Here is a 13,960-nt window from a genome sequence, read left to right on the forward strand (position 1 = left end):
CATAAATGTGGAGCAGAGAGTGCAAGTTTTTGTGCATGCATACATTATATCCTCAATCTATTTTCTTTTTTAACAAATGTAGTTTTTCTGCGGAAAGAAAGCTACCTGTGTAATTAAAGGAAATAACTCTGACAATCTGTCAGAGGCATAACACTGAGAAATAGCATATTTTTCTCTTTTGCTTGCTTATTGTTGTCACAGACTGTTATTTTCTTTCGCTGGAAGTTGTTTTGCCTTAATAGATGCCATTCACATGCCATTTCATGCCTAAGTGCCATTGGAGGAGGCAGTGGCGGAACAGCTGCAAACAGGGCCCCACGTCAACACGCTGGTAAGGCCCCACCCCACCCCCACCCCCATATTGCCTGCTTGCCAAGTTCAAAAAATAAAGCCACCACAATACGGGAGTGTTCTGGCCCCCGGGTCAAGAGCCCTGCTTGCCCCCTATAGCTCTGCCCCTGGGAGGAGGTGATGTGTTTACGAGGAGGAAGAATCATCCCGCATTGTTAGAGATTTCTCTAGCCGTGCGGCTAATTAGAAGAAAACCAAGTGTGGTATTAAGAGTGTGTTTGTGTGTGTGTGTGTGTGTGTGTGTGTGTGTGTGTGTGTGTGTGTGTGTGTGTGTGTGTGTGTGTGTGTGTGTGTGTGTGTGTGTGTGTGTGTGTGTGTGTGTGTGTGTGTCTGTGTGTGTTTGTGTCCGTGTGTCTGTATGTCTGTGTGTGCATGTGCTTGCGGCATGTGTGTGAGCGCGGGCGTACATGCGCACATTGGTCTGTATCTCGTTTGTGTGTGTGTGTGCACGTGCGTGTGCCTGCGTGCGCGTGCGCGTGTGAATGTGTGTGTGTGCGTGTGTGAATGTGTGTGTGTGTGCGTGCATGCGTACGTGCGTGTGTACGCGTCTGTGTGTGTGTGTGTGATTTTCTGTGCGGTACTAGTAAGTGGCTTGGCTTCTAGGGGATAATTGGCGTCTCTGGATGTCAGCGCTGCATGTGTGGAGCCAACAGTAATTATCGGCCTGCGTGGTGCGACCCCGACAAACTTCAGCTGCTCCAGTCCACACCCACCGCTGCGTCCTTGGGAGCCTTCTGGACAGTTCTGTGGCAGCATCCCAATTCCAGGGATGGGGGACACAAGTAGGATACTCTCACACACAGGCACACAGACACACACGCACACGCACACACACACACACACACACACACACACACACACACACACACACACACGCACGCACACACACTAAAGTGAGATACACACGCACACACAAACACACAGACACACACACACGCGCACACACACACACACACACACACACGCACGCACACACACACACACACACACACACACACACACACACACACACACGCACACACGCACACACGCACACACACACTAAACATACACACGCGCGCACACACACACACACTCACACACAGACTCACACACACACACACACACACGCACGCACACACACACACACACACACACACACACACACACACACACACACACACACACACACACACACACACACACACACACACACACACACACCATAATGCATAACACACATTTTTAGTGGCGTAAAGGAATCTGGCTCTGCTTTTGCCTGTGGTGCATTTGGGGTGTAAACAGATGTTGTAGTAGATATTAGCTCTTCTCCTGCAGCAACGATAAAATGCATCATAACATGTCGGTTGGAAGAAGGATGTCAGTGCTTCAGCCTCTGTGGTGCTCACAGTCGAGGATGGCAGACTCAAGACAAACTGGGCTCATTTTCATCGACTAGATGCCAAGGATGACCTCTGCATGCTTTTAGATATTTTTTAATTTTTTTAGTTACTAACATTGGAGTCCTTAGAGTCAACACAAACTGGTTTGTAATACAACAAAGACAATAAAGACACTATCCCTCCATTCTGCAAAAATTGGTTAGCGGAGGGTGTATGAAGTAACTACGTAATCAGTAAGTGGACTCACATCAAGATGCGTGTGTTGGACAACCCCACACATGAAGCACTTATGAAGCATATTATTCAGATAATGCTTACACAGTATGTCCATGTATTTTCATGTCAAAGTTACTTGGGCCATGGTCCCCTCCGTCCCTCCCATGGTCTGTGGTTGTCACGACAACACAACGTGTAACAGCAGTTGAACACGCGAGACAATGAGTATCAATGTAACAGCTAATGCACCGGAGACAATGAGCATGAACGCTAATAAAACCAGTCACCATGTCATAAGATTATAAAGGACCCATAACTTGCACATCCAACACCCTTCTCACCACCACCAACCCCACCAGCATCCCCTCAGCTGATTGATCTTCTATATATATATATATATATGTATATGCATATACATTAAATAATTAGGGGGGGGGGGGGGGNTCGGAGGGACATCGGCCCCTCCACTCCCGAAATTCACTGCATTTTCCCCTTCCCTGTAATCTTTCAGCAGAACATATTGCAAACCCCTGAAGCGAGTTGTGTTTGTGTGTGTGTGTGTGTGTGTGTGTGTGTGTGTGTGTGTGTGTGTGTGTGTGTGTGTGTGTGTGTGTGTGTGTGTGTGTGTGTGTGTGTGTGTGTGTGTGTTTGTTGTGTGTGTATGCGTGTGTCAGGGGTTAAGTGGCAGATAGGAGGCTAAGCCTGTTGGACGCCGCTGTTGTTTGTGCTTGTTTTTACATCATGTCAGATCTACCCAATCTTCAGGGGGTTGGGTTTTTAGCAAGGATGTGTAGGGGAGAGAGAGAGGGGGTAGGGGGCAGAGATAAACAGAAAAACTAGGAGAAAAAGAGTGAAAGAAAGACACAGGAACAGAGACAGACTGACAGAGAAAGTAATATATGGGCACAGCGAGAGAGAGAGAGAGAGAGAGAGAGAGAGAGAGAGAGAGAGACAGAGAGAGAGACAGAGAGAGAGAGGGAGAGAGGTTGAAGGGAGGTGGTGTGATCATGAGATTTTGGGGAAATTGGCTGCCATGCAAAGTTTTTCAAAGAGTTCCCAAACTTTGTGTGACCATTTCTGCCAGACTGTCTATCTGTCTGTCTGTCTGGGTGCCAGTGTAGGAGGCGGATTGATGGGTTGATGATTCCGGAGCGAATTTACGTTTTGATAGACTTTAGAAGTTGCAAGCCGCTTGAATTTCAGGCTTTGCTCGGAGTCAATGTAATGGAGCGCCCGAGATACAGCTGAGAGTGTGCTCTGACTGCCTCCCATACCAATGAGCCACGCTCTTTAGTGCTGTGGGGCAGCAGGGCCACTCATAGCCTTTGCTGGGGCCGGGACAAAGTCATCTGAAAGGCGGCCCCTCCTCTCAATACATGCAATAACAAGGACTCAATTCTGGGCACCTCCATCTTCCTAGGCCCAGGACAACTGACCCCTTTGATCTCCTGGTGGACAGGGTGCATGTTTGGTACCCTGAGGACCCGAGGCTGAGAACTGGAGGATTTCCTAAAGCCAAGTCCATTTGGGGGTCTTAAGAAGTATCAAAGCATTAGATAGACTTCCTCTGAAGTGGGATGCATCAAAATACTGAAGTCTATAAGGGATGTGCAATGAATGCATATATTAGTCCAGGTCTGCAATGATGAATCTCTCTCTCTCTCTCTCTGTCTCTCTGTCTCTGTCTCTCTCTCTCTCTCTCTCTCTCTCTCTCTCTCTCTCTCTCTCTCTCTCTCTCTCTCTCTCTCTCTCTCTCTCTCTCCCCCTCTGTGTGTGTGTGTGTGTGTGTGTGTGTGTGTGTGTGTGTGTGTGTGTGTGTGTGTGTGTGTGTGTGTGTGTGTGTGTGCGTGTGTGCGCGTGCGTGCGTTTTGGGAGGTATCAGCTATTCATCATGATTCGTCAATTCTGGAACAGTCCTGTCTGAATGCAGAGCTGAAGATTAAGGATGCCATCATTCCTGTCCCTTGAAGATTGATGGAAGCTGGGGCCACACACACACACACACACACACACACACACACACACACACACACACACACACACACAGAGACACACACACACACACACACACACACACACACACACACACACACACACACACACACACACACACACACACACACACACACACACACACACATACACAGGCCTATAGTATGTGACATCTCAGACACGATGTGTGTCTGTCTTTTTCATTTTTCACAAGCCATGTCTCATTTCTGAAAACAGAACGTAGTCAGAAGTAGGGAGAGAGTGCTGCCTCAACTTTATTTGCCTTTAAGGTTGGGATTGAAACCTTTAAAAAAAGAGATAAGACTCTGCTTTTCTACTTAACATTCTGTTTCCAGACAACTTCAAAGTATACCAAATACCACATTATGTCAAAATAGTCTACTACTTCAAAGTTTATGTGAGGACAAAGCTTTGATTTGTCATTGTTTTGAAAATGCACTGTGTATGCTTGAAAATACCATTAGTTTCATCTAACGGTTTTAGAATGAGGCGCTATGGCTATTTATGTCAATGTTTATGTTCTCTTATCTCTTAATTAGATTTGAATGAACCCCAGTGGCAACTCAATTATGTGTTGTTTTTTTTTCTTACCTCTGCTTTGCGGACTTGAAACCCACCATGAACACCAATAGCTGCCGAGTAGTTCTAATGCTGTTATAATGGTGTACTGTTTTAATAGGCTACCATCATCGTGAGCGTTACTTAAAGCAACCATTAAAATGTTTGTCAGCCTGCTTTGGCTATTATTGAATTAAACAGTCTTTCATTAGGTGTGATTTTGTTATGGCCTAATGAAGAAAGAAGTCTCTGGGAATCAGAAAGTTGGGTGGAAAGTTTGGGTGTTGGGTATAGCTCATAACCTGGAGGGGGTTAGGCCAGGTCTTGCAATGACGCTGTCTGTCTGTCTGTCTGTTTAGGCTCTTTTCCACTGCCGGTTTTCTGGTAGGCCTACAGCTCGAAAAGCAAAAAGTGGCGGCCGAGTCGCACTGTGTCGAACTGTAGGCCTACCAGGACACCGGCAGTGGAAAAGAGCCTTTTGTGTGTCCGTCTGTTTGTGTGTCCGACCACAGTGTTTTGGGTCTCCTGAGGGTGGTGCCAAAAACAGAACATTGCATACCTTATAGAGTTGGGCGCGGGGTCAGGTTTTGTATTGTAGTGAAGTGCAGTGTCAATGGTTCGGTTTTTAAAAAGTGGTATTGGGTTGTGCTTTTGTAGTTTTAGTAGTACAGAACTAGTTGTAAATATTTCACATTACAATTGCTTACTTTATATGTATTATTATTTCACAATGCTACTATCACCATGTCAGAATCGTCACAATAGGACATAACTGGAAATGCACAACAATACCTCTTCTTGATACATGTTCTATGTATGTCTGCTGTTGCCCAGTCTGCACTTTATATATCTGTAAGGTATTGTATAGGTACTCTAGGTGTAATGTACTGTATGTGTACTGTCTATGTCTAATTGTCTATGTCCACACCTAAAGTCTATGTCTGCATGGGAAAGTACATAATATAAACATAATTTCAATTCTTTGTATGACCAGTGCATGTAAAGAAATTGACAATAAAAACCGACTTGACTACAGTAGTGCAGCTATCCTACTCATAACTTCAGAAGCACCAAAGATGTTTCTGCCAGCTGTCTCCTATTGCAGCCATCACTTGCCAGCTTTTCTTCATCCCGATAATTACCTGTCTCTCTGCACCTGTCTCTTCCTCTCTCAACCTTTGCTGCTTGTGACACTGAAGACACACCATCCCCTCTCAGAGCTGCTGACAGCGTTATCTGCTCTCTGGGGTTGTGTGTCTTTGTACCTGTTTGTCTGTCTGTTTGCTTGCGAGATCATAGAAAAAAATGAGTCAGCGAAAGTAAAGAGACTTGCCCACTCTTTGTCTGCACCTGTCTATCCGCTGTCTGTCAGTCTGTCTATACATGCCTTACCACCTGTGAGGTCATTCATGTCATGTTAGTCAGCTTGAAGACATTCACACTGTCTGCATCCATCCGTCTGTCTGCCTGTCTGTCTGTCTGTATGCCTGTTGGCTTGCCTGATTCCACTTGTCTGTCTGCCTGTCTGCTTCCTTGTGAGGTCATTTGAAAAGTGAATCAGTATAAATAAAGAGACGTGCACTCTGTCTAAATCTGTCTATCTCAGTGGCTGTCTGTCTGAATCTGTCTGTCTGCCTACGTACGTACAGTGAGGAAAATAAGTATTTGATCCCTTGCTAATTTTGTTGGTTTGCCCACCAATAAAGACATGACCAGTCTACAATATTAATGATAAAATGTATGGATATAAAATATGGAGAGACAGAATATCAAAAAGATAATTCAGAAAATAACTTTGAAGAATATATTTTAATTGATTTGTATTCCATTGAGGAAAATAAGTAGGGCCTATTTGACCCCTCTAGTCAAAGAAGACAAAATACTTGGTGGCAATGCCCTTGTTTTCCTGTACAGAGGTCAGCTGTTTCTTTCAATACATGACAAAGTTTGTGGATATATTAGAAGGGATTTTGTCCACTTTTCTTTGAAGATCATCTCTAAATCATATAAGTTGTATGACTGTAGCTTGGCAAATAGCTTCTGTTCCCTCCACAGAATTATTATAGGGTTAATGTTTGGAAACTGTCTAGGCCACTTCATGACCTTAATATGCTTCTGCTTGAGCTACTCCTTTGTTGCTTGGGCTGTATGTTAATGATTGTTGTCATATTGGGAGGCCCATCCATGACCCACCGTTAGTCTAGTGGTGGTGGGAAAGAGGTTGGCATGCAGCATTGTACGTGTACATGTCTCCCTCCATCCATTTCTTGACGATGTGAAGTTGTCCTGTGTCTTGGCCAGACAAGCAACCTCAAAACATAATGTTACCACTTTCATGTATGATGTTGGAGAAGGTGTTGTTCTTGGGATCATAGGCAGCATTTCTCTTCCTCAAAACACATCGAGTTGTGTTATTGCCAAACAGTTTAATTTTGGTGTCATCTGATTACAGCACCTCCCAATCATATCCTAATCCAGTTTGATGTTCATTGGCAAATGAAGGTTCCTTCTGAAGCAGGGGTACCATACATGCACTGCAGTATTTTAATCCGGTGTGGTATTAAGTGTTTCCAATAGTTTTCTTAGCGATTGAGGTCCCAGCTGCCTTGAGATCATTGCCTAGCTCTTCCCACACAGTTTTAGGGTGCTTTATCTCTGTTTTCCTGGTTATTGAATGCCCACATGGTCAAATCTTGAATGGAACCACAGTCAGGCCTAAGATTGATGATTGATGATCATTTTGTATGTCCTAGAATTAGGAAGAAATGCAAAAAGAGTTTGCTCCTTAAATATGAGTCAATGTAAATAAGGTCACAGCTGCACTTTCTCTCTCTGTGTACTGTATCTGACTATCAACCTGCCTATCTGTGAAGGCATAGCCTACGTGTATTTTAACCATGGGTCAGCAAGCATTATGTAGTAAGAGGTCTGTCTACTGCCTATATATCAATATAAATTTGTCCATCTGTCCGACTGCTTGCAACTCTCTCGTGTTCTGCACAGGACAGATTGGCCAGCGATTGGCCAGCAATCTCCTTATCCTAAAACATCTGCAGAATATTTATACAAAACTATTCAGTAAATGCAATCAGAATAGTCTGAATCTGAAAAGTAAATGCATTTCTTGTGTGTGTGTGTGTGTGTGTGTGTGTGTGTGTGTGTGTGTGTGTGTGTGTGTGTGTGTGTGTGTGTGTGTGTGTGTGTGTGTGTGTGTGTGTGTGTGTGTGTGTGTGTGTGTGTGTGTGTGTGTGTGTGTGTGTGTGTGTGTGTGTGTGTGTGTGTGTGTGTGTGACAGCTGTGTATGTGATAGAGGGATGGAGGGAATGGTATCTTACTGAAGGTCAGCATGTTTTATATCCCCGCGTCTAACATATCTGTCTGCGGATGACCTACAGGTTGGGCCGTGTAATTGAAAACAGAGCAGAACACTGCATCTCATCCAATCTCCTCCCCTCGGTTCACCCTTTCATTACCCCTGCAGCCTGCCAGGCTTCCGGTAATGCATACCAGTGGAGGTAGCAATGACTACAGAAGCACACCACGGCATACTATTATTGTTTTGCTGATGGAAAACCCTGACATGGATCACTAAATAGGTTTCCAATATTTTAGTGAACAGGTGCAGGTGCACACTTTGTCAAAATAATACAATTGTTATTCAAAGGTGAGCAATTCCTATCTAAGTAATGCATGCTTTTTCTTTGCACAGACCAAAACGATCCCTAATCCTGACCTGTCAGTAAAGAACTGTTTATATTTGGTACTTTTAGTTTCCCGTAAAACACTATTACAAATAAAAAATGTTGGCTTTATGGGGACAGTGTGTGTGTGTGTGTGTGTGTGTGTGTGTGTGTGTGTGTGTGTGTGTGTGTGTGTGTGTGTGTGTGTGTGTGTGTGTGTGTGTGTGTGTGTGTGTGTGTGTGTGTGTGTGTGTGTATGTGTCAGGGCTTGACATTAACTTTATCACTCATCGGCCACTGTGGCTAGTGGTTTTCCCGAGTCACTAGCCATGCAGGTATTTCACCAGCCACAGATTTTATATTGTTGTTTTTTTTCTTTATCATGATGGTGTACGTTTAACCTCAGAAGATGAGGCACTAAAGCAAGACGAGTGTATAGCTTTCTACATGTAAGTATATCAAGCAAATAAAAACTGAGTTACTGAGCTTTTTCTTGAACTTAAATGCAAGCAATTGATACACATGGGGCAGACAACACAACATAGTCTATGATGTGTATGACATAGCCAGAAATAAGTTGCCAGCCAAATTGGCTGGTGACACTGGAAGTTTTACTAGCCACCGACAAGTTTTACCAGCATTTGGCCGGTTGGCAGGTGCCAGTGTCAAGCCCTGGTGTGTGTGTGTGTGTGTGTGTGTGGGTGTGATGTCCAACGTACGGAATATCAGACCTGTGCTGACACAATATTCTACACAACGACTGGTGCAGGCCACTGTCCTGTCCCGCGTTGACTACTGCAACTCACTCATGACAGGCCTACCTGCTTGTGCGCTAAAACCTCTGCAGATGATCCAGAATGCGGCGGCACGGTTGATATTCAATCAACCCAAAAGGACCCATGTTACTCCTCTATTTATTGAGTTGCACTGGTTACCGATCGCCGCCCGGATCAAGCACAAGGCATTGACCCTTGCCTACAAAACCATCACAGGAACGGCCCCAGCTTATCTGAAGGACCTACTAACGCCCTATGTTACTGGAAGAGAACTGCGCTCATCCAGCACAAGCCGTCTGGCTCTGCCATCCAGTCGCTCTAGGTACTCCCAGTCAAGATTGTTCTCCGTTGTGGTACCCAAGTGGTGGAACGGTCTCCCAGAGGCAGCAAGACTAAGCACATCTCTTGCCGTCTTCAAGAAACAACTGAAGACCTTCCTCTTTCGAGAGAATCTACTAGACTAATGCTTGAACTGGCCTGCCCCAGGGCAGACTCCTGACATGATGTTTAGTTTAGTTTAGTTTGTGTGTGTGTACTCGTTATTTACTCTTTAATTTAAAAAAAAAAAAAAACTAACCCCTCTGCAACTGCACTTGTTGTTCTGTATATCTCCTGTGCACATTGTATTGCTTGTGATGTTGGCTTGATTATGTCCTCTTTTGAAAGTCGCTTTGGTTATAAAGCGTCTGCAAAATGCAATGTAATGTAATGTAATGTAATGTGTGTGTGTGTGTGTTTGTGTGAGAGAGAGAGAGAGAGAGAGAGAGAGAGAGAGAGAGAGAGAGAGAGAGAGAGAATGAGCGTACATGTGTGAGTGTGTGTGCGTGTTCATGTAGGCCTACTGTGTGCATGCCTGCATAAGTGTGAGGATAAAAATGTATACGGGCCGGCATATATCTTTATTCAGCTCACTCACTTTGCATGCACAGCTGAACAAGCTCAGTCTGCTGAATCACTTCGATCTCTACTTCCTTCATACGCACTTGGCACTTCTATCTCCTCTACCTAACAACCCTCTCCTGACTCCATACCTCTTACCTCAACTCCTTTAACACAACCCTTACTGCAACTTCCACATGGGCAGTTGTTTCCGTTTCTCGATTCTTGTCGTTGCTAACCGTCTTAAGTTGGTCTTGAGTTGGTCGTAAGTTGCTCTTGAGTTGGTCTTAAGTTGGTCTTCAGTTGGTCTTTAGACGCAAGACCAACTTAAGAACAACTTAAGAACAACTTAAGACCAACTCAAGACCTTGGTTACAACGTTGGTCTTAAGAACGAACAAAGGCACTGTCGAGAAACGACCCCCTGGTCCAGAGGCGAGGGGTTGGATCTAACTATAACTATAGGACTATTTGCGTTTTAGTTAACTAAATGAACTAAAACCCAAATAAACAAACTAACAAGACATACAGAATGCGGTGGGTCAAATTCAGTCATCATTAGTGTGTGTCTGTTGGTTGCTGAGGGATGGAGATAGTGCGCAGTGTTGGGTGTCAAAACAAAGTGAGAGTGGCCCACAGAAGGGAGGAGGCTGTGGGCTTTTCAAGGGCCCGAGACAGGTGCAGGTGCACCTCAACTCTCTAATGCTATCCTCAAATGAGCTGCAGTACCACACACGCTGTACCTCATACCAGGGCCGCTGACAGCTTTGGCTGGGCCCGGGACAAAGTCATCTGAAAGGCCCCCCTGCTCAATAAATGAAATGTAGTGTGGGCCCAATTCCGGGCCCCCTCCCTCCCTGGAAGGGGTGTTGTACAGGGAGTAAAGTGTGAGTGAGTCAACAGGGCCCAATGTACAGTATATAGGGGGCCCACACAGTGTCTGATTTAGTATGTACCATATATGTATATGGTATATATGGTATATATGGCTGGTGGGTAGCTTATTGTACATAGGGCCCACAATTTGTTGCTACGCCCCTGCCACCTGGGCCTGGGACAACGGACCCCTTTGTCCACCCACCCCACCCCCTGTTGCCTTTCCTGCCTCACACACCAGAGCACCTCAACTCATCTAAACAAATCTTAAAGAGAGCACCCACCAAGTCTGGAAATGTGTTCCTTTCCCACCTCACTTCGAGTTAAATAATTGAGTTTGAGACACTTTCTGTGTCTGGTGACACATGGGCGTTTTTAGACAGGGGCCAGGGTGGGCCTGGGCCCCTGTAGAATTGGTCCCGGCCCCCCCGAGGGCCCCTGCGCCAGCCAATTATATAAAAAAATATATAAATGTCTAACTGCTGGCGCGAATAGCAGAACAGGTTTGCAATTGCATTGACGGATTCCAAGCACAACACACACAGGAAGGGACTATGAGGGTCAGTTGTCCCAGGCACAGGTACAGAGGGGGATAAGAATTAGGTCCTAGGTGGGCCCCTCCCAGGCCCCTGTGGTCATTTTGGGTTAGAAATGCCACTGTGGTGACATTACACCTTGTTCCAAGCTGCCAGCTGGTCCTATCAGCTTCAATGATACATGCTAGCTCTGAGGTATAAGTTGTGCCACCAGACTCAGAAAGTTGAGAAATGAGCATATTTTACCCCTTCATGCAGAGCTTCTATTACAAACTTGTTATCTCAGGTCTTAAAGGTACACTGTGCAGGAAATTGTCCAAACAAAGTCCTGCAACTATGCTGTTCATTGAAACTGGGTTGCCTATTGCCAAATTTGATCTTTTCATGAAAGTTTACTAAGTAATAAACTAATATTTTCTAGTATGGCCTGAGTAAAGTCATTTTTGCAGGAAAATTTCCGGAAATTCAAACCATGTAGAAGATCCCCCTTTTCATGTTTCAGTGCAATTTTTCCAGTCATAATAAATAGAATTTGATGATGGTGGTAAATATTCTTGATAAAGGTAACATTAGTGAATGGGTAGCGTGAATTCTGGAAATAAACAACTAAAAACACAGTGTACCTTCAAAGATGGGTTATGTAGGATTGTGGCCATAGTAGGCATTGCAACTATGTTGCCTATATGGCAACGTGCTGCTTATTCCCAAATTTGATCTTTTCATGAATATTCTTCCTGAGTACTAAGTTACTATTTACTGGTCTGAAAAAATAGGCCTATAGTAGGTTTTGCACCTTTACTGGAAATTCAAAATGGCGGACACAGAGAATATCCACCTTTTCATTTGTTTTCCAATCATTATGAATGGGCTTGATGGTGGTTTAAAATACCATGTCAAAGATAATATTTGTGAATGAGCAGCATAAATTCTGTAACTAAACTAATAAAACAAACTGTACCTTTAAAGAAACAGTCCACCTTGTTACCATACTGAAATCTTCTATGATCTGAGACTAGTTCTCTGATCTTTGTGCTTGTCTGCAATTGGCCTGTCGCTCAGTGTTATTTTGTTAGCATTTACAAATCGCTCAGAATGCCATTGTATGAAATGAGGTTGAAGTTAGAAGAGACAAAGCTCTTCCACATTTTCCCTATTTAAATACATTTGTTTTGTTGTATCTGTTCATTCCCAGATTTCCGCATGACTGTCATTGTGTAATTTTGCTATAGCAATTGTGTAACTGTGCTGTGATTACATAATTGTCTTTTTGTGATTGCTGTTTAATTACGTTTCAGTGTAATTGTGTCATCATAACTGTATTATTATTGATTAATTATGTAATTGTCATCTGGTGTGGGCCATCATAAACTCTCATCTTCATGTATCTTTGTCTGATGAGCTTCAGGCCAGAGCCAGTGGCTAGTGCTGTTCAGCAAAACTGATTGTGCAGAGGAAATAGGCTACGGCTGGCAACTAGATAAGCCTACAGAAGTATTAAAAAACTACGAGCCAAATCGCAGAAAGCCATTTTTATGTATGACTAGTATCAAAATTACTGTTGTTTTGGATAAGGGCATCTACCATATGCAATGTCAAAAAATGTATTTTGTAATGTCACCCAATGTCTAGGTTGTACAGCAGGCCAATGCATTGTGTGTGTTCAGTCATACTCCAGCCATAGTCTGTATAAATACCTTAATATTACCATCACTTCTTAAATGCTAAATGTGAATATACAGTACTGATTCATTTGACCTGATGCATTTGATGCAAGTGTAGTAGGCCTACATTCTTGTCTTTTCAAAAAGGACCACCAGATGGAGGCAGAGGACACCTGAACTATGAAATTGTGAGGCGGTGATAAAGAGCTACCTCTAATCCAGAGGTGAGCAAACTCAGGCCCAGGGGCCTCATGTCGCCCACTTAGCCCTTTTATGTTTGTGGTATGACAAAAAGACTTGGAAAAGACAGGAAAAAGGTTGGGAAACAATGCTCTAGTCTTATGGCCTAGACTGGACTATTCAAGGTTACCCAGGTTAAGTATAGTTACTATAGTTATTGTTATTGTTATGTATTTGTATAACAGGAAAAATAATGCACACCAGGTGGTGATGCGGCCACTCCGCTTCGCGTCACCACCTGGTGTGCATTATTTTTCCTGTTATACGCACACCGTGTCGTCAATTATCCCTTACATACAGAGATATGCCAATGTAATAGGTTGCTATGGGCACCTAACATGACCAGGTTCCGGTCTGCCTAAAGGGCCTAAAGGCCTAAAGGGCCTAAAAGGTCTGCTTAGGTCTGCCTAAAGGGGGATCCCCCCCGGGGATCCCCCCCTGCAATAGTAGAACCCGGAAACAATGGGCCAATGGAACCTCTCTCTCTCTACTCTCTCTGATGTGAGTGATGCCTGGTGAGAGGCCTGAGAGGACATTACATTACAGGGCCTACAGGAGCCCTCGTAAACAGGAACAGATTATGATCCCATGGGCCCCTGGGCCAGGCAACAAGAAAGGCCCATACTCCATGGCAGCATGAAGTTTGAAAAGATGTGGGTGTCTAGTCTACCGAAGATGTTAGAGGGCCTTTGTTGTTGGGGATGCTGGGATTTCTATCCCCGCAAAACATGAAAGTACAGTAGTTAAAAGTGCAATTTTACAATATGAGAAATAAAATAATTCACAATATGAG

The sequence above is a fragment of the Engraulis encrasicolus genome, chromosome 7, assembly GCF_034702125.1.
Source record: "Engraulis encrasicolus isolate BLACKSEA-1 chromosome 7, IST_EnEncr_1.0, whole genome shotgun sequence".
NCBI lineage: Eukaryota > Metazoa > Chordata > Actinopteri > Clupeiformes > Engraulidae > Engraulis > Engraulis encrasicolus.